Here is a 25409-nt window from a genome sequence, read left to right as displayed (position 1 = left end):
TACATACAGGGCACCATACATCCAAACAAATATCCAAGCCGCCACATCAGCATGCATCGTATGTCACTGGGAAGGATGGAAAACAAGATCAGTGTTTCATTTTTGGTCAGTCCTCCACTTAAGGGACAGTGGTGGCCTAGCAGTAAAGGAAGCGGCCCCATAAACAGAAGGTTGCTGGTTCAAATCCCGAGCTACCGAGGCTGGACTAATACATTCATATAGGCTTATGGGCAACTGATATGATGCCTGTATAGCCACAGGACAAAATATCAGTAGTCAGCTCTCTCATGTCATCTAAAGTGGCATCTGTGATCTTAACAGGTTTCAGATATATGATTATTGTTAAGATTTGAGATTTTGGTGCTGGTCCTCCCTGCACCAAACTCACTGCAAATATTTTGTCAATAGTTCTGACATCATACAAGACAGGAACAACAGTGTTACATTGCAAACTGAGCACCGCCATTGTTCCAACGTGTCTCAAGGCCACCACCATCATGCCCGTGCTGAAGAAGTCTTCAGTTTCGTGTCTCAATGACCACTATCCCATTTACACCCATCATGATGAAGTGCTTCGATAGGCTCTTCACCCTCCTGCCATCTGGAAAAAGGAACCGAAGCATTCGGGCCCTCACTGCCAGACTCTGCAACATTTACATTTACATTTGCAGCATTTATCCGATGGCCTTATCCAGAGCGACTTACAATTGAACCTGGGTCTTCATAGGCGAGTGTGTTACTCACTAGGCTACTACCAACAACTTCATCCTACAGCCCATCAGACACATGAACACTCAGGAACTTTCCACTCTGGTCCGACACACACACTCCACCTCTGTTAAATTTAGTAATATTATCCGTCTGTAATAATATCTATTAATTCACCGTTTGACTTTTTCACAGCAATATTTCAACTATTTTACTTTGCACATGTATTACTCATATCACTAGTTAAGTCTTTCTCATTGTTGTCTACATGTTTTAGTTAAATGCTACTATGATGCACACAAATGTTTGGTTCTAAATAGGTGCATGTGTTTGAGTATCTTGTATTTTATCCCACGTCTTGGAACCACACTCAGGGAAGAGCTCGGTTTTACCACCAGGGGGAGCAATCACTGGAGAGGGCATTGGTGTTTTCTCTGTTAAATACAGGTTATTATAATGCACCACTATTTCTAAATACACCCATTGGGTATAATAGAGAAATTACTCATAGGAGCGGTCGGAAAAAGCGACGTGGTTAGGAGTTAGTAAAAACACACCGCAGGAGTGGGAGACACGCGTAGTTCAGTGAAATGGTGGTCGCGCCATTCGCGTTTCTTTGATCATGTTACTACTGCCAGGTAGATTGAGTGTATTATTTATGTGTATGTGTACATATGTTTAAGACCACTGATGTGCTGTGGGATGGAAAGTAATTATTGCATTCATATGGAGTTAAAACTGTTGTGTATTATTATGAAAATTGTTGTTTGATGGGTTGAAAGTATGAATGTGTGTTGATTCTGTAAAGCAGCTATTGAATGAATGTAATATTCCAGTAATACGTATTTCTGTTGAAATATTTCACTGAGATGAACCTGTGAGTGGACTGAAAACATAATTTAGGAAGTGATTATATTACAGGGGATTGAAGAAGAGTTTGTAATATGTGGAATTGAATCGTATGTAAAGTTGAGTGTAAAATTAATTTTCTTCAAATAAAGAAATGCCTGTTAAGTACAGAAACCACAGACACAACCCACAAAACAATACACTTTGGGAATTTGTAAGTTTTTGTGCAAGAATACCAGCTGATCTACATGCTCTAGTTTGAGAGTGGATCTTTTAGCAGTGACCACATCTCCTGCAGTAGAGAAAATGGCGTGTGTTTCGATGGCGTGGCACGTTTGAGAACTCGTGTACAGTTTATTGAAATTACATCCAAGTAGATATTTTATTAGTAACATGGCAAAATGCACCGCGATCAATTCATGAAGACAATTATTTGTGAAACGAGGGTATAATGGATATAATGGATTATAGGCAGATGAGCCTGCATGAACTGGATTATTGTTTATGAACTAATGTTATATTAATGATGCACTTTCATGTTATGGTAACCTGTCAGTCACTTATATATGACTAGAACTCATTAACTGTATCAATATTGTGTGCTGGTATTTTATTCAATTTAGGTAATACCAATTCACAACATAATTATTAATAAACCCACTCTATCAATTAGTTTAAATATTTACAAATTTTAACTCAAATAAAGGTACTAAATACATGTCAATATACAGAATTCCTGTTCATAATTAAATGCCTTTCCTTGTTTCTTTCCTGTCACTGAAGATGAAAAGGTTCTTCCCTGGGAAGCTTAAGGTGTCTTTCAGGAGAGGACCATCAGGACATCTAAGTCAGGATCCTTCAGATGAAGCTAGGAGGATCAAAGACAACCCCTTCCTGCAAGACAAGTCTGCTCCTCAGAGAGAGCAGGTGGTGAAAGAGAATGCCCGGTCCATTGTTTTAATCAGAGAAGGGGATGTGTCTTGCAGACAGGAAGTGTTGGGAGAATATGTTGTCCAGCTTGGAAATACAAAGGGTAGACTTTTTGTTGGCTTCTTGAAAATGATGTTGGCTACACCTTATTTTTGATCAAGAAGGTTGAGGATGAGGAGAAGGCTGGACAGTTTAATCCAGAAGGACAGCAGGATCTACTGTCTTTTTTAGAGTATACCAGAGGTTTCCAGGACATTAAGAACCTCATACACTACCTGGCAGTAAGAGCAACACCACAACCAAAACTGAGGATGAGAATTTGGTTGGGTTTGGAGTCTGTGCTGTCAAGATCTGGAAGGACTTTTAGGACAGCAGGGATAATGGATATGCAGCGTTTTTCCTCAGAAAGCAACGTGTCCCAGGCTCCAAAATGTACTGGCTACAGCAGGACCTGAAGCTGAAACACAGCAATCTTCAGATGACACCAAAGACATCTGCTCCCTCAACACCTGCACCTCCCAGCTCTACTAATCTTCCAGGTTAGATGACTGTTTCATATACCTGCTTTTGTGCATTCATTATACCTTTTTATTCATATCTGTTTTGTTTAATAGAAATAGGATGATACTTGCTTGGTCTCCTTCCAAAATCAAAGACCCGGAGAGTGAGAAACTCACACACACACTTTTTATTCTAGTGAAATTATGCAATCATTATTTATGGTTCATTATTGTCCAAGTACCATAGCTGATGCTAGAAGGGTTACAATTTCTTCATTGTGCTTTTAGGTACATAAATGGCTGGAGTCCATGAAAATAAAGGTTTGTTCCTTTCATTTATGGAGGATAATCCTGAATGCCATGATCACAATTTTCTATTCAAGTTTCTATTATAAATCTTGTATTGGCCACGTTCAGGCCTGTTTTGATGCACGTGTTCTGTTTGTTCCATTGTTCATTACTAACTCTGAAGGTTATCTCATGTTTTCATTTAGGGTAAGTACAGAATTCTTTTTGAAGATTTTACAGAACTGTAGTTCAAGGGTCTGACATTTATTTCCAAAGATTTCTTTTCATATTTAATGTAAACCTCTTTGAATATCAAAACATTCTCCATCATATATCAGATTTTCTCTTGGCACACCCCTGATACTAGACTCTGTCACAATGCTTTACCTGATAAAGGGAAATGTATAGGTTATTTCCACATTATTAATTTTTTTAAATATTTGTTTCATTTGCCATCATTTCATAGAATGGAGTCATCCAGCAGCCACAATACCAAAATAAATTGAATCCAGTAACATAGGTCTGTAAGACTTTCCCCTAGTTAGCCTTTACTGTTGTAAGGTGTCATATCTGTGACATTATGGTCAAATAACATTATGTTAACTAAAATTTATTTTTGCATGTGTTTTTGCTTGATATCTAGCTCCAGCCATAAAGAAGATTCCTCTCCCAACACCCCAGCAGCTTCTTGCCCTGGCACTTCCAGCAAAAGATTTTCCTGCCACTGCCCCTAGAAAAGATGGAGCCCAGTTGATTCAAGGTAAAAAAAAAGTCCAGAGCGACTTACAATCAGAAGTTACAGGGACAGACCCCTCTGGAGCAATTTAGGGTTAAGTGTCTGTCTCGGGGACACAATGGTAGTAAGTGGGTCTTCTGGTTCATAGGCGAGTGTTTTACCCACTAGGCTACTACCACCCATATTTTATTCTTGCTGCCTGTATTAATATTTTTTGTGTATGTCTGATACACAGACTCCAGCACTGACTTGGCTTCACCAAAGCATTTCCAGCTGCATTCATTTTTCATCTGGAAGCCAGAGCATGCTATCACGCACAGACTGAGGAACAACAACATTTTGCCTGTTCTCTACAGCTGCCTTAATCCCCAGATAACCTCTGCTGGTATCGGACGATCAAGGGTTATCATAGCCGTCAGTGGTCAGAACTACATTTTTGCTTCACTCCTTTGCTGCAAAGTATGCAAGAAGTACTGGCATTCTGACAAACCAGAGTTGCTGGAGAAGTTGTCAGCACGATTCACCAACATATTTCCATCCTTCATCACCTACAAAAAAGCCATTGGCAAAACCGTAATGGATGAACTGAGAAGAACTGCCAAGTCACCTAATGATAGCTAGCCCATTTGGCATATCTCCTCAGTGTCAAGGATGGAGAGGCAGGGTTGTATGGCCAGAGAACAATGACTGGATTTGTGAAGAAATCTGACTTACCTGTGGCCTTGGCAAGTATGACGATACAGCTGGCTGGTGTGGTGTCTCTGTCAGTGCCAAATATCTGGTGGACTGTCTCATCCAGGAGTAAAGACGGCAAGAATTAGTTCTCAATCAATTTCTGCAGGGCACATTTGGGCAGGTGTTCAGATGTGACCACGCAGGAAAGTGACCTTCAGTTCTGGCACCATGTCATGATTTGCTGTTATGAATGAGAAATGGATGATTCTGTCCTGGGTGACGTTGGTGACGTTGCAGTCAGAGTGTGAACCTTCTCTGGTATCCCGGTATCAGGGTCTTGCTCGCTGTTACAGTGCTGCTGGTGTTCAGAAAGCAAAGTACCAGTAGATAGACAAGTATTGGCAAATGCACAAAAATGCTCTATTACTTGTAATTTTGTAGCGCCAAATGTCAGAAGGAGTCAGACGGCTCGCCCAAATGGAATAAATCCATATTTATTTAAACAGTAGATGCATTGGGGCAGTGGTGGCCTAGCGGTTAAGGAAGCGGCAAGTCATCTAACCACTTGAACATCTGCATTGGGGTTCATGGAAGACAACAGAGGGCATTGTTAAATTTGACTTGTTTCACCGCATGAGGCGATTTCTTGGTGTTTCAGAGCATATTTCACTCTGCAGTGTATTCATCTAGTTTGTATCTGCAGTGTTCTCTGTGGTTGATCAAGGTGACCTAGAGGATTATTTAAATATTGGTTTGCTCATTGGTAAATTCTTGACTATTTTATATTAACTTTCTTTCTCTTACACACACAAACAAAATTTTATGTGGTGTTTTGTTGGAGTTGTCAAACTCATATTTTCCCTGTTTCAGATCAGACACCACCACCCCTACCTCTACCAGTATCTCCACAAGCTGCCCGCACTGGCCCAATTAAGACAGGCGGTCGCGTCTTTTTCCTGGACCACGGCAAGTGGACATATTTTAAGATATTTTAAGCACCTGGCTAAGAAAAAGAACACCAGCTCTTCACTGAACACAAGTGAGGAGAGGTTCCAGGAGACTCAGAAGCTGTGGCAGCATCTTACTACAGGAAGTGAGACAATCAAGGTTACAGTCACTACCCTGCCACCAGCAGAATTTAATCCTCCCACCAGGAGTCCCCAGTGCCAGAATCATCTCTGACAAGACATGATGTAGACAGGATGGTGAAGGAAATTGTGGAGAAGCAGTAGGCACTACATCAGCAACAACAAAAAAGACCAGCCAAAATCCCTCTTCCTTGGTGACGGCACCACCATTCTTTTTTTCAGTCAGCGGAAGTTAAATACTTCTACTGCTCTCAAAAGGTGTTCAAGACCTATGCAGCCGAGGGTCTCACTGATCCCAGGATGAGCTTCCAGGACTTTGCTGCTACTCCTTTCTTCCAAAAGTCTACTGTTTATACCATGTAGAGGGTTTGCAGGCAGAGATGACCTGGGAGCAGTTTCAAAAGTCTCCCTTTTATGAGACAGAAAAACAGCGTTGGTCAGAAGAGAGAAAGAAGTAGCACATTACCTGCTACTTCAGCAAGAGTTTTATTCGTGTAATTCCATGTAAATTCAGCATACACAGCTCATTATGACAGATTTTAAAAATGCTGATTTTGTCATTTGATTAACCCATGGAAATATGTCCACACACTTGAATGGATGATTATTGTTTTAAATGTTTATATGTTCCCTAGACTTATCATTGTGAAATCATAAGTAGTAATGTCTACTTAAAGCAATAAAGAGCAATTTACAGTTTGTTTAAAGTGTCCTCTGTTCTTTCTCTAGAGTTGATACAATGTTTATGAATAAAGTTTTTTATTAATCATTGTTTTTATACTTTCATTATGCTGTTTAAATTGAGTTTAAACAGCTGTGTCATAAGACTGTAATATGTTGGTGCAGTGAATTTGAAATGTAACAATTAATCTGGGAATTATTAATTAAATAATAATAAAAAAGCTCAAATCCTCTTGGCTGTGGAATGAGAGGAAATGTGAGCTTGTGTACTGCCACCAATTCAAGGTGTCCTGAGTCGCCTTGATGTAGGGACGAGGCTTTGCAGTGTCTTGGGTTCTACTTTTCCTTCAGTATTACTGAGTGACAAGCAGTGATGATGCGGCCATTCTCTTGGTCTGTGTTGGACCAAAAGAATATAAAATATGGCGAGGGTACTATGATAATATATGTTCAGATCAGTTTATAATTGATGCTGTCTCCTCAGTCACTTCTCCGTTACATCTCTCCTCCTCTGTTAGAAAAGTCAGTCCTTTAAAGCGAGGATCCAGGGCAGAGGTTTTGTGAAGGAGCTTCTTTCCTGCCTCACTGGTGTAACTGTTCATGAGATCTGTTCTGACAGCATTCTTGACCTTGTGAATCATGTTGAGTCTCCTATGGTGTCTGTCATGTTTTGTACATGTTTTCTGTCCAGTTATTCCTAGTCTGGTAATGTGTAGAGCATATTTCCAGTGAAAGTGGGTTTGCTCTGTCCTGTATGGTTGGAACAGTTTTTGTAAATGAATATTTTGTTTTGAAAGACTTTATTTGTGGCACACGTTTTAAAACTTTGAAGTTTTGTTGCTTTTGGTTGCACTGAGAATGCGTCTCAGGTAGGATTCGAACCCTGGTCGTCTGCACCAAGGAGCAGTTCTATAAGATGTGGGCTCGCGCAATTTTTTTTGTTCTTTAAGGTGAAGGCAGCAGGTTTTCCTATTTGGTGCCTAATGAAATGTTGCACAGGCGAGAATATGTGCAGTCCGTCAGGCGCTTCCATGAAATGATTGTTGTTCCTCTTTTGTTTTTCCCTGAATCGCGTGGCTGTTGTTGTTTGCAGGCAGCGGGGACTTTGCGCCCCCTTGCGGCTGCATAAAGAGTGTCACGTGACCTTGCGAGTTGAGCCAAAAGCCGCTCCGCTTGCGGTGCGCGCCGGTGTGTGAGCGTTAAACACCAGCAGGTGGCAGCAGCAGCACAAAAGTTTGCAAAAGCTGCCGAAGGACACGGGCAAAATATGGCTTTTGTACATTTGCCCATGTCAAATGTACTATTTTACCATTAAGAATTGTTCTGCCAATGTAGCGCAGCGGTAGCGCACTGAGACAAGAGTTCAGAGGTCGCCGGTTCAAATCCGGTCATTGGCATGAATAACATTTAACTTTTTTTTAATGGACGAGGAAACGTCACTGTGGCCGACAGCGGTCAAATAAACATTCACTTCAGCCCTCTGTCTCGCTTTTGCCACGATGCTACAATGGTGTCACGAGTCAAAGTGGGAACGGACGATTTCGCAGCGAATATGGACAAGACGGAGGAGGTGGCGTCACGTGGGGGACAACGTTTACATGGACAACTTTGTACGCGTCATGCAGGAGTACAGCGGCTGGCTTCGTTCTGCGTTACGGCTAATGGAGCTGGCAGGGCTGGAGGACAGCACGGTTCCCGGGAGCGGACCCGGATTTCTGACCGAATTTAATAAAAAGACAAGCAAATTACCCTTTACATTGTGTTCAGAAAATATATGCTCAACCTACTTATAGTTTATGGCAAGTTTTCTATTCATAGATGTAAATATAATAACAAAAAAAGCCTTCTTTTAAAAAATTGGGTTAATTTTCAAATGTTACCTTGATACATAACTGGGTCTTCCAACCGGAAGGCTATAAAAACCATACGCTTTTTGAATTAGTTTGGTCTCTCTGTTTAACTTATATTTCTTCTTTTCGAGTCTTTTCTCCAAATAATTGTATATAGTCTCTGTATTGTTTTCATTTTTATGCTGCTGTCTCCCTGGTTGATCGTGCTTCCTCTGGGAAGCTGGAGGTGATATGGTGGCCATGACAATTACCTGATATTTGTACTATTGCTACCATGTACTGCACTAACATTCTGTGTTTGTGTCTGTCTGTGTTTGTCCATGTAGCGTCCATTTGCTGACCGGTCTGATCTGACTGGATCTGTGTTTTCTATACGACTGGATGCAAAGGTAAATATCTTTCTCCTCCACTACCTACTCCATAAAATCCATTTTACATCCTACATCAACCCTGAAGTTGAACTTCAAAATCCTTCTAATGTTAAGAAATAGGATCAATATTTCTACTGTGATGAATAGAACTTCCTCCTTCATCTGGAAGAAAATTAATCTTGACATACAGATTGTGAAGCTGGATTTGTAGTTCTGTGGTCTTCTGAAGATTGCTGTGTTTTAGCTTCAGGTCCTGCTGTAGCCAGTACATTTTGGAGCCTGGGACACGTTGCTTTCTGAGGATAAACGCTGCATATCCATTATCCCTGCTGTCCTAAAAGTCCTTCCAGGTCTTGACAGCACAGACACCAAACCCAACCAAATTCTTATCCTCAGTTTTGGTTGTGGTGTTGCTCTTACTGCCAGGTAGTGTAAGAGATTCTCAATGTCCTGGAAACCTCACACACGGGACTTTGCAGCGAATATGGACAAGACGGAGGAGGTGGCGTCACGTGAGGGACAACGTTTACATGGATATGCAGGTGTAGCCAACATCATTTTCAAGAAGCCAAAAAAAAGTCTTCTCTTTGTATTTCCCAAACTGGACAACATATTCTCCCAACACTTCCTGTCTGTAAGACACATCCCCTTCTCTGATTAAAACAATGGACCAGGCATTCTCTTTCACCACCTGCTCTCTCTGAGGTGCAGACTTGTCTTGTAGGGAGGGGTTGTCTTTCATCTGAAGGATCCTGCCCTAGATGTCCTGATGGTCCTCTCCTGAAAGACACCCAGGGAAGAACCTTTTCATCTTCAGTGACAGGAAAGAAACAAGGAAAGACATTTAATTATGAACAGGAATTCTGTATATTGACATGTATTTAGTACCTTTATTTGAGTTTAAATTTGTAAATATTTAAACAAATTGATAGAGTGGGTTTATTAATAATTATGTTGTGAATTGGTATTACCTAAATTGAATAAAATACCAGCACACAATATGGATACAGTTCATGAGTTTTAGTCATATATGACTGACAGGTTACCATAACATGAAAGTGCATCATTAATATAACATTAGTTTATAAACAATAATCCAGTTCATGCAGGCTCATCTGCCTAGAATCCATTATATCCATTATATCCTCGTTTCACTACAAATAATTGTCTTCATAAATTGATTGCGGTGCGTTTTGCCGTGTTACTAATAAAATATCTACTTGAATGTGATTTCAATAAACAGTACACGAGTTCTCAAACGCGCCACGCCGTCGAAACACAAGCATCTCTGCAGAGCGCATTTTCTCCACTGCAGGAGATGTGGTCACTGCTAAAAGATCCACTCTCAAACCAGAGCATGTAGATCAGCTGGCATTCTTGCACAAAAACTTACAAATTCCCAAAGTGTATTGTTTTGTGGGTTGTGTCTGTGGTTTCTGTATTTAACAGGCATTTCTTTATCTGAAGAAAATTAATTTTACACTCAACTTTACAAACATTTCAATTCCACATATTACAAACTCTTCTTCAATCCCCTGTAATATACTCACTTCCTAAATTATGTTTTCAGTCCACTCACAGGTTAATCTCAGTGAAATATTTCAACAGAAATACATATTACTGGAATATTACATTCATTCAATAGCTGCTATACCCCTTTACAGAATCAACACACATTCATACTTTCAACCCATCGAACAACAATTTTCATAATAATACACAACAGTTTTAACTCCATATGAATGCAATAATTACTTTCCATCACACAGCAAACATATTTAAACATATGTACACATACACATAAATAATACAGTCAATCTACCTGGCAGTAGTAACATGAACAAAGAAACGCGAATGGCGTGACCACCATTTCACTGAACTCCTGCGGTGTGTTTTTACTAACTCCTAACCACGTGATACCTGCCGCTTTTTCTGACCGCTCCTATGATTAATGAGAAAACACCAATGCCCCCTCAAGTGATAGCTTCCCTTGGGGGTAAAACCGAGCTCTTCCCTGAGTGTGTTCCAAGATGTGGGATAAAATACAAGATACTCAAACACATGCATCTCTTTATGACAAAACTTTTGTGTGCGTCATAGTAGCATTTAACTAAAACATGTAGACAACAATGAGAAAGACTTAACTAGTGATATGAGTAATAAATGTGCAAAGTAAAATAGTTAAAATATTGCTGTGAAAAAGTCGAACGGTGCAATAATATATATTATTACAGACAAATAATATTACTCAGGTGGAGTGTGTGTGTCAGACCAGAGTGGAAAGTTCCTGAGTGTCTGATGGGCTGTAGGATGAAGTTGTTGCAGAGTCTGGCAGTGAGGGCCTGAATTCTTCGGTTCCTTTTTCCAGATGGCAGGAGTGTGAAGAGCCTCTCGAAGCACTTCATCATGATGGGTGTAAATGCAACGGGATAGTGGTCATTGAGACACGAAACTGAAGACTTCTTCAGCACGGGCTAATGGTTGTGGCCTTGATAACAGGTCTTCTGCTGATTGGATTAGGCACAGCCCTGGTTTATCAAAGATTAAAAATGGTGAAAGCTGCTCAAAACCCCACAAGGCTGGCCGGGATGAGTGGGCGGAGCTGCTGATGCTCAGACTGTGATGATCGATCACAGATTGAACAACATCACCGTGATAATTGATCACAAATTGGATGCCCCTGATGACATCATAACAGCATAAATCCACATTTAAATTTTGAGTTAAAATTACTAGTTAGTAAGGAAGTGTGGGTGGATGTCGCCACCTAGTGGGGAATCTGTATAGTTAAGATAAAACAGCAAGGTTGAGCAAGGTTTTGCTCAAAGACAGACGGTGGTTTTGCCCATGCTTGTTGAAGTGTGTACAGTGCTGTTTCTTGCGCTAGAAACCCTCGGAGTAGATACGTCATCTGTTTACCGACACTTATATGTATATGCTCATGTAACTTTATGAGATGTACGGGTTTGGAAAATGTCACATTTGATAATGTAAACAGTGTTCTTTTTCATCTTAGCATTTCTAGCCTGATGTGGACTCACGTTTGCTAACGTACTAGCATGTAAAAGCAGAAGTTTTGCTTAATGTATTTAGCTGTTCACTCTATGTAGTGAAAGATTGTCTTTGTGTTTCTTTAGTTTTACGGTGGGATGAAAGACATCTGTGTGAAGCCATAACTTGTTGGAACAAACGAAATATACAGTAAAAAGTGAACTGAACAAGTGTACTTGGGCTTCATTCAGACCGTTTGCTATCTGCCTATACATTGTTGGGACACATCGTTAGGGCAGAATACTTACAATGAAAGCGAGACAGAGGGCTGAAGTGAATGATTATTTGAGCGCTGTCGGCCACAGTGACGTTTCGTCGTTCATAAAAAAAAAAAAGTTAAATGTTATTTATGCCAATGACCGGATTCGAACCGGCGACCTCTGGACTCTTGTCTCAGTGCGCTACCGCTGCGCTACATTGGCAGAACAATTCTTAATAGTAAAATAGTACATTTGACATCGGCTAATGTAAAAAAACCATATTTTGCCCGTGTCCTTCGGCAGCTTTTGCAAACTTTTGGGCTGCTGCTGCCACCTGCTGGTGTTTAACGCTCACACACCGGCGCGCACCGCAAGCGGAGCGGCTTTTGGCTCAACTCGCAAGGTCACGTGACACTCTTTATGCAGCCGCAAGGGGGCGCAAAGTCCCCGCTGCCTGCAAACAACAACAGCCACGCGAATCAGGGAAAAACAAAAGAGGAACAACAATCATTTCATGGAAGCGCCTGTGGAACAAGTGCTCACCTGTGGAACATTTCATTAGGCACCAAATAGAAAAACCTGCTGCCTTCACCTTAAAGAACCAAAAAAATTGCGCGTGCTCACATCTTATGGAACTGCCCTTTGGTACAGACGACCCGGGTTCGAATCCTACCTGAGACGCATTCTCAACAAACTTTCAACTTTTACTACATGTGTGCCACAACACTCAAAAATTAACTAAAATAATGGCTTTCAAAACAAAATATTACTTTACAAACACTGTACCAACCATACAGGACAGAGCGAAAAGGACATGAATCGTGGGAGGGGAGTTGTGTCAAACACACTTCAACAGCAAATATGCTCTACACATTACAAGAAGTAACAACTACATTTCTTCTAAATGCCAGAAGACCACCAGCATTTTAGCTTGTGGGCTCTCCGCATTTGTAACCATGGTGACATGGTTGAACTCTGCTTATTTATGTATGTATTCAATAATTGACTTTTGTAAAAGTCAGACTATTTTGGTGTTCCTGCATTAGAAATACTTTCTGATACTTTTACAGTGATTTACTTAACATAGTTGAGCTGTGCACTTAATTCCTATTGAGTTTAAGGACTAGCTGGCAAGACCACGGCAGCATCCACTTATTTATTTATTTGTTTATTTATTTGTTTATTTATTTATTTATTTTGTGTGTAAAGTGTGTGTGTGTGTGTGTGTGTCCAATATCTATGAAAAAAATCATTACAAAAGATTAGTCAAATGCATCACTGTATTGACACCAATAAACTATACACAGCAAACGTCTTGAGAGGACCACCATGTGCTCTTGGAGGTTCCTGGTCTACTTCAGACGGCATGTCACCAGCAGATAGCGGATTTCACACAGGCGGGGGTGATGAGAACAGCTCCAGTTTTTAATGTCAGCCCTACGCAGGAGACTAGGAACTGGTGGCTCTGTTGAGAGAACTAGGATTAAAAAAATCGAGATGGATCATGATTTTAATATTAGTATGTATGTATTTAATATTAGTATTATATGTGACAGTAATAAATACAAAAACAACTAAGTATTGCCCATACGTTCTTTTTTTCACATGATGTCCATGCGTACCATCTTCACCACTCTCTGCTAAGTTCAGCACTCTTTGTTAAGTGAGAGGAAAAGCTGTGTTGGGTCCTAAAAATGATTTATTCAATAATTTATATTCCCACTCTCCAATAGGACTAATATTATGAAAGTGAATGTGAAGTGATTGTCATTGTGAAACACTGCAACATAGCACACGGTGCACACAACCGAATGTGTCCTCTGCTTTTACACCATCACACTTGGTGAGCAGTGGCCAGCCATGACAGGTACCCGGGGAGCAGTGTGTGGGGATGGTGCTTTGCTCAGTGGCTCCTCGGCGAAGCGCTTTACGGATTTGCGTGTCATCCGACGTATATCAACAATCTTCCATCGCAGCACTGCAGCCCGACATCTTTTGAGGTCTGAATGTCTGATGTCTGAAGAGTGTCACCAACACTGCATGAGTCCTGGACCTCTGCCACCCACACCGGGGGTTTCATAGTGCGCCTCCCATTTACATTTACAGCATTTATCAGACACCCTTATCCAGAGCGACTTACAATCAGTAGTTACAGGGACAGCCCCCTTGGAGCAACTTAGGGTTAAGTGTCTTGCTCAGGGACACAATGGTAGTAAGTGGGATTTTAACCTGGGTCTTCTGGTTCATAGGTGAGTGTGTTACCCACTAGGCTACTACCACCCATATTTTATTCTTGCTGCCTGTATTAATTTTTTTTGTGTATGTCTGATACACAGTTCATCAGCACCATGGTCCTCCTATAAGCTCTGCTGCTGCACAGCCACCAGGCAGATCAGCAGATTCTCATCAGATCTTGTCCAGCTCGCTACTTTTCTGTTTGTGGCATCGCCCACCTCAGCCTGAGCTTACAGAGTCCAGCACTGACCTGCCTTCACCAAAGCATTTCCAGCTGCAGGTTTGCAGGCAGAGATGACCTGGGAGCAGTTTCAAAAGTCTCCCTTTTATGAGACAGAAAAACAGTGTTGGTCAGAAGAGAGAAAGAAGTAGCACATTACCTGCTACTTCAGCAAGAGTGTTTTTCGTGTAATTCCATGTAAATTCAGCATACTTTCACAGCTTATTATGACAGATTTTAAAAAACCATTTATGCTGATTTTTGTCATTTGATTAACCCATGGAAATATACACACATACACACATTTGCATACAAATCAATTCGTTTTTTCCGTCGTTCTTTCGGTCGTAACGCTAACACCACATCAGCAAAGAACCAGGATGATGAATGGATGATTATTGTTTTAAATGTTTATGTGTTCCCTAGACTTATCATTGTGAAATCATAAGTAGTAATGGCTACTTAAAGCAATAAAGAACAATTTACAGTTTGTTTAAAGTGTCCTCTGTTCTTTCTCTATAGTTGATACAATGTTTATGAAAATACAATGTTTATGAAAAATAGTTAAAAAAAAAAGTTTTTTATTAATCGTTGCTTTTATACTTTCATTATGCAGTTTAAATTGAATTTGAACAGCTGTGTCATAAGACTGTAATATGTTGGTGCAGTGAATTTGAAATGTAACAATTGTTCTGGGAAGTATTAATTAAATAATAATAAAAAAGCTCAATTTTTTTGTTTTGAAATACTTTATTTTAGTAATTTTTTTGAGTGTTGTGGCACACATGTTGTAAAAGTTTGAAGTTTTGTTGCTTTTGATTGCACTGAGAATGCGTCTCAGGTAGGATTCGAACCCGGGTCGTCTGCACCAAGGAGCAGTTCCATAAGATGTGGGCTCGCGCAATTTTTTTTGTTCTTTAAGGTGAAGGCAGCAGGTTTTCCTATTTGGTGCCTAATGAAGTGTTCCACAGGCGAGCACTTGTGCAGTCCGTCAGGCGCTTCCATGAAATGATTGTTGTTCCTCTTTTGTTTTTCCCTGATTCGCGTGGCTGTTGTTGTTTGCAGGCAGCGGGGACTTTGCGCCCCCTTGCGGCTGCATAAAGAGTGTCACGTGACCTTGCGAGTTGAGCCAAAAGCCGCTCCGCTTGCGGTGCGCGCCGGTGTGTGAGCGTTAAACACCAGCAGGTGGCAGCAGCAGCCCAAAAGTTTGCAAAAGCTGCCGAAGGACACGGGCAAAATATGGCTTTTGTACATTTGCCCATGTCAAATGTACTATTTTACCATTAAGAATTGTTCTGCCAATGTAGCGCAGCGGTAGCGCGCTGAGACAAGAGTCCAGAGGTCGCCGGTTCAAATCCGGTCGTTGGCATAAATTACTTTTTTTTTTTTTTTTTTAAAGACGAGCGCTCAAATAAACATTCACTTCAGCCCTCTGTCTCGTTTTAAGCTTTCATCGTAAGTATTCTGCCCTAACAATGTGTCCGAACAATGTATAGGCAGATAGCAAACGGTTTAAATGAAGCCCAAGCACACTTGTTCAGTTCACTTTTTACTGTATATTTCGTTTGTTCCAACAAGTTATGGCTTCACACAGATGTCTTTAATCCCACCGTAAAACTAAAGAAACACAAAGACAATCTTTCACTACATAGAGTAAACAGCTAAATACATTAAGCAAAACTTCTGCTTTTACATGCTAGTAAGAAAGCAAACGTGAGTCCACATCAGGCTAGTAATGCTAACATGAAAAAGAACACTGTTTACATTATCAAATGTGACATTTTCCAAACCCGTACATCTCATAAAGCTACATGAGCATATACATATAAGTGTCGGTAAACAGATGACGTATCTACTCCGAGGGTTTCTAGCGCAAGAAACAGCACTGTACACACTTCAACAAGCATGGGCAAAACCACCGTCTGTCTTTGAGCAAACAAACTCAAAATATTCAGTACCAAATCTGTCCAGTAGATGTCACTTTTTTGGCAGGACGCATTGCAGGCTCCAAACCACACAGTGATGCAGCTAGACAGGATGCTCTCGATGGTTCCTCTGTAGACTCTGTACATGATGGGGGCTGGTGCTCTTGCTCTTCTTAGTTTGCGGAGGAAGTACAGGGAGTGCAGAATTATTAGGCAAATGAGTATTTTGTCCACATCATCCTCTTCATGCATGTTGTCTTACTCCAAGCTGTATAGGCTCGAAAGCCTACTACCAATTAAGCATATTAGGTGATGTGCATCTCTGTAATGAGAAGGGGTGTGGTCTAATGACATCAACACCCTATATCAGGTGTGCATAATTATTAGGCAAATTCCTTTCCTTTGGCAAAATGGGTCAAAAGAAGGACTTGACAGGCTCAGAAAAGTCAAAAATAGTGAGATATCTTGCAGAGGGATGCAGCACTCTTAAAATTGCAAAGCTTCTGAAGCGTGATCATCGAACAATCAAGCGTTTCATTCAAAATATTCAACATATGTCGCAAGAAGCGTGTGGAAAAACCAAGGCGCAAAATAACTGCCCATGAACTGAGAAAAGTAAAGCGTGCAGCTGCCAAGATGCCACTTGCCACCAGTTTGGCCATATTTCAGAGCTGCAACATCACTGGAGTGCCCAAAAGCACAAGGTGTGCAATACTCAGAGACATAGCCAAGGTAAGAAAGGCTGAAAGACGACCACCACTGAACAAGACACACAAGCTGAAACGTCAAGACTGATTTTTCTAAGGTTTTATGGATTGATGAAATGAGAGTGAGTCTTGATGGGCCAGATTGATGGGCCCGTGGCTGGATTGGTAAAGGGCAGCGAGCTCCAGTCCGACTCAGACGCCAGCAAGGTGGAGGTGGAGTACTGGTTTGGGCTGGTATCATCAAAGATGAGCTTGTGGGGCCTTTTCGGGTTGAGGATGGAGTCAAGCTCAACTTCCAGTCCTACTGCCAGTTTCTGAAAGACACCTTCTTCAAGCAGTGGTACAGGAAGAAGTCTGCATCCTTCAAGAAAAACATGGTTTTCATGCAGGACAATGCTCCATCACACGTGTCCAAGTACTCCACAGCGTGGCTGGCAAGAAAGGGTATAAAAGAAAAAAACTAATGACATGGCCTCCTTGTTCACCTGATCTGAACCCCATTGAGAACCTGTGCTCCATCATCAAATGTGAGATTTACAAGGAGGGAACATAGTACACCTCTGAACAGTGTCTGGGAGGCTGTGGTTGCTGCTGTACGCAATGTTGATGGTGAACACATCAAATCACTGACAGAATCCATGGATTGCAGGCTTTTGAGTGTCCTTGCAAAGAAAGGTGGCTATATTGGTTGCTGATTTGTATTTGTTTTGTTTTTGAATGTGAGAAATGTATATTTGTGAATGTGGAGATGTTATATTGGTTTCACTGGTAAAAATAAATAATTGAAATGGGTATATATTTGTTTTTTGTTAAGTTGCCTAATAATTATGCACAGTAATAGTCACCTGCACACACAGATATCCTCCTAAAACAGCTAAAAATAAAAACTACTTCCAAAAACATTCAGCTTTGATATGAGTTTTTTGGGTTCATTGAGAACATGGTTGTTGTTCAATAATAAAATTATTCCTCAAAAATACAACTTGCCTAATAATTCTGCACTCCCTGTATAGACGCTGCTGTGCTTTCTTGGCCAGTGCAGTGGTGTTATTTGTCCAGGAGAGATCCTCAGTGATGTGCACCCCCAGGAACTTGTTGCTGCTCACTCTCTCCACAGATTCACCGTTGATGGTAAGAGGAGCATGCTGAGTGTTTCCTCTACTGAAGTCAAGAACAATCTCTTTCGTCTTCTCCACATTCAGAGAGAGATTGCAGTCTCCGCACCATGTGGCCAGGTGGCTCACCTCGCTTCTGTAGTTAGACTCATCCCTGTTATTAATGAGACCCACCAAAGTCGTGTCGTCCGCAAACTTGATGAAGAGGTTGGAGCAGTGTGACGGAGTGCAGTCATGGGTCAGCAGAGTGAAGAGGAGGGGGCTCAGCACATATCCCTGAGCACATAGCCCCCGTGTTTAGAACGATGGTGCTGGATGTGTTACTGCCAACCCGTACTGCTTGTGGTCTTCCTGTGAAGAAGTCCAACAGCCAGTTACACAGTGAGGTGTTGAGCCCCAGCTGGATCAGTTTTTGTGTGAGCTGTTGTGGGATTATAGTGTTAAATGCTGAACTGAAGTCTATGAACAGCATTTGGACATATGAGTCTTTTGAGTCCAGATGTGTGAGTGCTGAGTGGTGTGCAGTGGAGATGGCATCATCGGTCGAGCAGTTGGGCCGATATGCAAACTGGAAGGGGTCCAGTGAGGAGGGAAGGACAGACTTAATGTGCTTCATGACTAGCCATTCAAAGCACTTCATGAGGATGGGGTAAGTGCAATTGGATGGTAGTCATTAAAGCAGGAAGGAGATGACTTTTTTGGCACCAGAATTATTGTGGTTTCTTTGAAACAGGTGGGGACGACAGCCTGGGAGAGTGAGATGTTAAAGATGTCTGTGAAGACATCAGTGAGTTCCACTGCACAGTCCTTCAGTTCACGACCAGGAATGTTGTCAGGACCCGGAGCTTTGCGAGTGTTGATCCTGCAGAGGGATCTCCTCACACTGTCCGGGGACAGAGTCAACACCTGGTCTCCAGGAGGGGGTGGGGTCTTCTGTGCTGTGGTGCTGTTTTTCAATTCAAAGCGAGCGAAAAAGGTGTTCAGCTCGTTCAGCAGGGAGATGGTGCTATCACAGGTCTGTGGAGGGGGCTTGTAATCCGTGATGGTTTGTATGCCCCGCCACAGGCTCCGTGTGTCTCTGCTGTCATTGAAGCGACGAGATATTCTTCTGGAGTACTGTCGCTTAGCCTCTCTGATGCCACGGGAAAGGTTGGCCCTAGCTGTCTTCAGGCTCGCCTCGTCTCCAACTCTGAAGGCAGCGTTCCGAGCTTTCAGCAGCCTGTAGACCTCCCCTGTCATCCATGGCTTTTGGTTGGCATGGACAGTGATGGTTTTGGTGACTGTTACATCCTGCATGTAACAGTGCATTTGTTGATGTAGGCTGTAACAGTCTCTGTGTACTCCTGGGAGAGCAATCACTGGAGGGGGCATTAGTGTTTTCTCTGTTAATTCAGGTTATTATAATGCAGCACTATTTCTAAATACAACCATTGGGTATAATAGAGAAATTACTCATAGGAGCGGTCGGAAAAAGCGACAGGTATCACATGGTTAGGAGTTAGTAAAAACACACCGCAGGAGTGGGAGACACGCGTAGTTCAGTGAAATGGTGGTCGCGCCATTCGCGTTTCTTTGATCATGTTACTACTGCCAGGTAGATTGAGTGTATTATTTATGTGATGTGTACATATGTTTAAGACCACTGGTGTACTGTGGGATGGAAAGTAATTATTGCATTCATATGGAGTTAAAACCGTTGTGTATTATTATGAAAATTGTTGTTTGATGGTTTGAAAGTATGAATGTGTGTTGATTCTGTAAAGGGGTATAGCAGCTATTGAATGAATGTAATATTCCAGTAATATGTATTTCTGTTGAAATATTTCACATAATTTAGGAAGTGAGTATATTACTGAGTATATTATTATAATATCTGTTAAATACAGAAACCACAGACACAACCCACAAAACAATACTCTTTGGGAAATTTTTGTGCAAGAATACCAGCTGATCTACAGGCTCTGGTTTGAGAGTGGATCTTTTAGCAGTGACCACATCTCCTGCAGTGGAGAAAATGCGCTCTGCAGAGACGCTTGTGTTTCAACGGCGTGGCACGTTTGAGAACTCATGTACAGTTTATTGAAATTACATTCAAGTAGATATTTTATTAGTAACACGGCAAAAAGCACCGCAATCAATTTATGAAGACAATTATTTGTAGTGAAACGAGGATATAATGGATATAATGGATTATAGGCAGATGAGTACGGTGGCCCTGAAGTGCAAACCACACAAACAAATTGAGAATCACAATTACATTAAGAAACCGGAAAGGGTAGGTACCAGTCAGCAACAGGAGACATCACTGATTGTACGACAGTCTTTCGTCTTTGGAACCGGACGTTCCTCTGCCTGTAGCGCATTTTTCAAAACATGAACATTACCAGTGATCCAAACGTAGCTCTCGCTATTCGAGAATATTTTGTGTAAAGAGTCTTGGTGTGATACCACCAAGGCAGTGGTGGCCTAGCGGTTAAGGAAGCGGTCAGAAGGTTGCTGGTTCGAATCTCGATCCGCCAAGGTGCCACTGAGGTGCCACTGAGCAAAGCACCGTCCCCACACACTGCTCCCCGGGCGCCTGTCATGGCTGCCTACTGTTCACTCAGGGTGATGGGTTAAATGCAGAGGACAAATTTCACTGTGTGCACCGTGTGCTGTGCTGCTGTGTATCACATGTGACAATCACTTCACTTTCACTTAACAAGCTTAAGTCATCTAACCACTTGTTTCACTGCATGAGGTGATTTTATTTTGTGTTTCAGAGCATATTTCACTCTACAGTGCATTCAGCCAGTTTGTATCGGCAGTGTTCTCTGTTTTGCTCATTGGTTTGGTTTGCTCATTGGTATATTCTGGACTATTTTCTATTAACTTTCTTTCTCTTACACACACACACAATGTGGTGTTTTGTTGGAGTTGTCAAACTCATATTGTCCCTGTTTCAGATCAGACACCACCACCCCCACCTTTACCAGCATCCCCCAAAAGCTGCCCGCACTGGCCCAATTAAGACAGGCGGTCGCGTCTTTGTCCTGGACCACGGCAAGTGGACATATTTTAAGATATATTAAGCACCTGGCTAAGAAGAAGCACACCAGCTCTTCACTGAACACAAGTGAGGAGAGATTCCAGGGGACTCAGAACCTGTGGCAGAATCTTACTACAGGAAGTGAGACAGTCAAGGTTACAGTCACTACCCTGCCACCAGCAGAATTTAATCCTCCCACCAGGAGTCCCCCAGTGCCAGAATAATCTCTGACAAGAGATGATGTAGACAGGATGGTGAAGGAAATTGTGGAGAAGCAGTAGGCACTACAGCAGCAACAACAAAAAAGACCACAAGGAATTGTCTTGCATGTGGCCAGCCAAAATCCCACTTCCTTGGTGATGGAACCACCATTCTTTTTTTTTTTTATCAGTCAGCGGAAGTTAAATACTTCTACTGCTCTCAAAAGGTGTTCAAGACCTATGCAGCCGAGGGTCTCACTGATCCCAGGATGAGCTTCCAGGACTTTGCTGCTACTCCTTTCTTCCAAAAGTCTACTGTTTATACCATGTAGAGGGTTTGCAGGCAGAGATGACCTGGGAGCAGTTTCAAAAGTCTCCCTTTTATGAGACAGAAAAACAGCGTTGGTCAGAAGAGAGAAAGAAGTAGCACATTACCTGCTACTTCAGCAAGAGTGTTATTTGTGTAATTCCATGTAAATTCAGCATACTTTCACGGCTCATTATGACAGATTTTAAAAAACCATTTATGCTGATTTTGTCATTTGATTAACCCATGGAAATATACACACACACACACACTTGAATGGATGATTATTGTTTTAAATGTTTATATGTTCCCTAGACTTATCATTGTGAAATCATAAGTAGTAATGTCTACTTAAAGCAATAAAGAGCAATTTACAGTTAGTTTAAAGTGTTCTTTCTCTATAGTTGATACAATGTTTATGAATAAAGTTTTTTATTAATCGTTGCTTTTATACTTTCATTATGCTGTTTAAATTGAGTTTAAACAGCTGTGTCATAAGACTGTAATATGTTGGTGCAGTGAATTTGAAATGTAACAATTGTTCTGGGAAGTATTAATTAAATAATAATAAAAAAGCTCAAATCCTCTTGGCTGTGGAATGAGAGGGAATGTGAGCTTGTGTACTGCCACCAATTCAAGGTGTCCTGAGTCAGATGTAGGGACGAGGCTTTGCAGTGTCTTGGGTTCAACTTTTCCTTCAGTATTACTGAGTGACTGTCCCAGCAAACTCACAAGCAGTGATGATGTGGCCATTCTCTTGGTCTGTGTTGGACCAAAAGAATATAAAATATGGCGGGGGTGGGGGTACTATGATAATATATGTTCAGATCAGTTTATAATTTATGCTGTCTCCTCAGTCACTTCTCCGTTACATCTCTCCTCCTCTGTTAGAAAAGTCAGTCCTTTAAAGCGAGGATCCAGGGCAGAGGTTTTGTGAAGGAGCTTCTTTCCTGCATCACTGGTGTAACTGTTCATGAGATCTGTTCTGACAGCATTCTTGATCTTGTGAATCATGTTGAGTCTCCTATGGTGTCTGTCATGTTTTGTACATGTTTTCTGTCCAGTTTTTCCTAATTGTTATTTCTGGTAATGTGTAGAGCATATTTCCAGTGAAAGTGGGTTTGCTCTGTCCTGTTTGGTCGGTACAGTTTTTTGTAAATGAATATTTTGTTTTGAAAGACTTTATTTTAGTACATTTTTTGAGTGTTGTGGCACACATGTCGTAAAAGTTTGAAGTTTTGTTGCTTTTGGTTGCACTGAGAATGCGTCTCAGGTAGGATTCGAACCCGGGTCGTCTGCACCAAGGAGCAGTTCCATAAGATGAGGCCTCGCGCAATTTTTTTGGTTATTTAAGGTGAAGACAGCAGGTTTTTCTATTTGGTGCCTAATGAAATGTTCCACAGGCGAGCACTTGTGCAGTCCGTCAGGCGCTTCCATGAAATGATTGTTGTTCCTCTTTAGTTTTTCCCTGATTCGCGTGGCTGTTGTTGTTTGCAGGCAGCGGGGACTTTGCGCCCCCTTGCGGCTGCATAAAGAGTGTCACGTGACCTTGCGAGTTGAGCCAAAAGCCGCTCCGCTTGCGGTGCGCGCCGGTGTGTGAGCGTTAAACACCAGCAGGTGGCAGCAGCAGCCCAAAAGTTTGTAATGGCTGCCGAAGGACATGGGCAAAATATGGCTTTTGTACCTTAGCCGATGTCAAATATACTATTTTACTATTAAGAATTGTTCTGCCAATGTAGCGCAGCGGTAGCGCTCTGAGACAAGAGTCCAGAGGTCGCCGGTTCAAATCCGGCCATTGGCATAAATAACATTTAACTTTTTTTTTTTTTTAAATGGACGAGGAAACGTCACAGCGCTCAAATAAACATTCACTTCAGCCCTGTGTCTCGTTTTTGCCACGATGCTACAATGGTGTCACGAGTCAACGTGGGAACGGACGTTTTCACACACGGGAGTTCGCAGCGAATATGGACAAGACGGAGGAGGTGGCGTTACGTGGGGGACAACGTTTACATGGACAATTTTGTACGCGTCATGCAGGAGTACAGCGGCTGCCTTCGTTCCCGGGAGCGGACCCGGATTTCTGACCGAATTTATTAAAAATACAAGCAAATTACCTGTTTCATTGTGTTGAGAAAATATATGCTCAACCTATTTATAGTTTATGGCAAGATTATTCATAGATGTAAATATAGTAACAAAAAAGTCTTCTTTTAAAAAATTGAGTTAAATTTCAAATGTTACCTTGGTACATAACTGGGTCTTCCAACCGGAAGGCTATAAAAGCCATACGCTTTTTGAATTAGTTTGGTCTCTCGGTTTAACTTATATTTCTTCTTTTCGAGTGTTTTCTCTAAATAATTGTATATAGTCTCTGTATTGTTTTCATTTTTATGCTGCTGTCTCCCTGGTTGATCGTGCTTACTCTGGGAAGCTGGAGGTGATATGGTGGCCGTGACAATTACCTGATATTTGTACTATTGCTACCATGTACTGCACTAATATTTGTGTCTGTCTGTGTTTGTCCATGTAGCATCCATTTGCTGACCGGTCTGATCTGACTGGATCTGTGTTAATCTTGACATACAGATTGTGAAGCTGGATTTGGGGTTCCGTGGTCTGGTACCAGTTGTGTACCATTTGTTGACCTCACTTTTTTCTGTCTCCTTCACATGGGATTCGTTGTTCGGGCCAGGAGCTTGAAGCAGCGGCAAACACACTGCTTCTGCCTGACCTGCAGCTACCAGATCCATCTTGGCTGGAACCGGACCTGGAGCAATCAGATTCCTATTGGCTGGAAGCAGACCTGGCGCCAGCAGGTTCCGATTGGCTGGAACCGGACCTGTAGCCAACGGGTCCTTCTTGGCTGAAACTGGACCTGCATCTACCAGATCAATCTTGGCTTGAGCAGTTGTCAGACCTGAAGCTTGAAACAGATGAGATGGACACCAATCATTTACATTTACAGCATTTATCAGCCGCCCTTATCCAGAGCGACTTACAATCAGTAGTTACAGGGACAGTCCCCCTGGAGCAACTCAGGGTTAAGTGTCTTGCTCAGGGACACAATGGTAGTTAGCGGTATTCGAACCCGGGTTTTCCGGTTCACAGGCGAGTGTGATACCCACTAGTCTACTACCACCCCAATCAGATGACTGCATCTGAGGGGATGCCAGAACTTGAACCTGTGGCAAAGCCTGAGCAGGAGCTGCGGCGTGTACGGGTACAGGAGTCAGAGCCTGTTGTGCCGCCTGTACCTTTCCAATGCCATCAGCGCCTCTGCAAGCTCTCACGAAGGATCTCGGCATTCTTCCAGAACTTGGCTAAGCGCATCAGAAGGTTGTCATGCTGCAGATCCACTGCAGCCGATGATTAACATGCTGCATTTCCTCAAACAGTCTTGTCTGGACCATATCCAAATTGGGAGTTGACATTTACCGTAACTGGAGATTGAGCCTGAACCAGTTGAAGCCTGAGCTGGAAGTGGAGGTGGAGCCCGAGTTCAAGCCTGAACTGGAGCGAAGCCGAAGCTAAAGCCAGAGACACGGCCAGAGCTGAAGCCAGAGCTTGAGAGTGACACAACCAAAACAAAGTATATGACGGAACCAGAGCCTGAGCTGAGGCGGAGTTCAGGATAGTAGTGTTCACTTATACTTTGTGTCAGAAAGGATGAGCAATAAGGATTGGACTACGCTCTTCAGACATCAGACATTCAGACCTCAAAAGGTGTCAGGCTGTAGTGCTG

At 42.0% G+C, this 25409-nt stretch overlaps 1 long non-coding RNA gene and 1 other non-coding gene across 2 annotated transcripts; both read left to right on the top strand.

The window, feature by feature from the left end:
- The first annotated feature begins 2590 nt into the window (after positions 1-2590).
- Positions 2591-6284, top strand: LOC114796019 (uncharacterized). Its single transcript, XR_003750585.1, has 5 exons — positions 2591-3026; positions 3102-3151; positions 3276-3482; positions 3919-4035; positions 5557-6284. It is a non-coding gene; the product is annotated as an uncharacterized LOC114796019 (long non-coding RNA).
- A 1496-nt stretch (positions 6285-7780) lies between these two features.
- trnas-aga (transfer RNA serine (anticodon AGA)) lies at positions 7781-7852 on the top strand. Its single transcript has one exon. It is a non-coding gene; the product is annotated as a tRNA-Ser (tRNA).
- Positions 7853-25409: the final 17557 nt, after the last annotated feature.

This window comes from Denticeps clupeoides, chromosome 8 (assembly GCF_900700375.1).
Source record: "Denticeps clupeoides chromosome 8, fDenClu1.1, whole genome shotgun sequence".
NCBI classification, from domain to species: Eukaryota; Metazoa; Chordata; class Actinopteri; order Clupeiformes; family Denticipitidae; genus Denticeps; species Denticeps clupeoides.
This window is presented reverse-complemented; position numbering and strand designations above follow the sequence as displayed.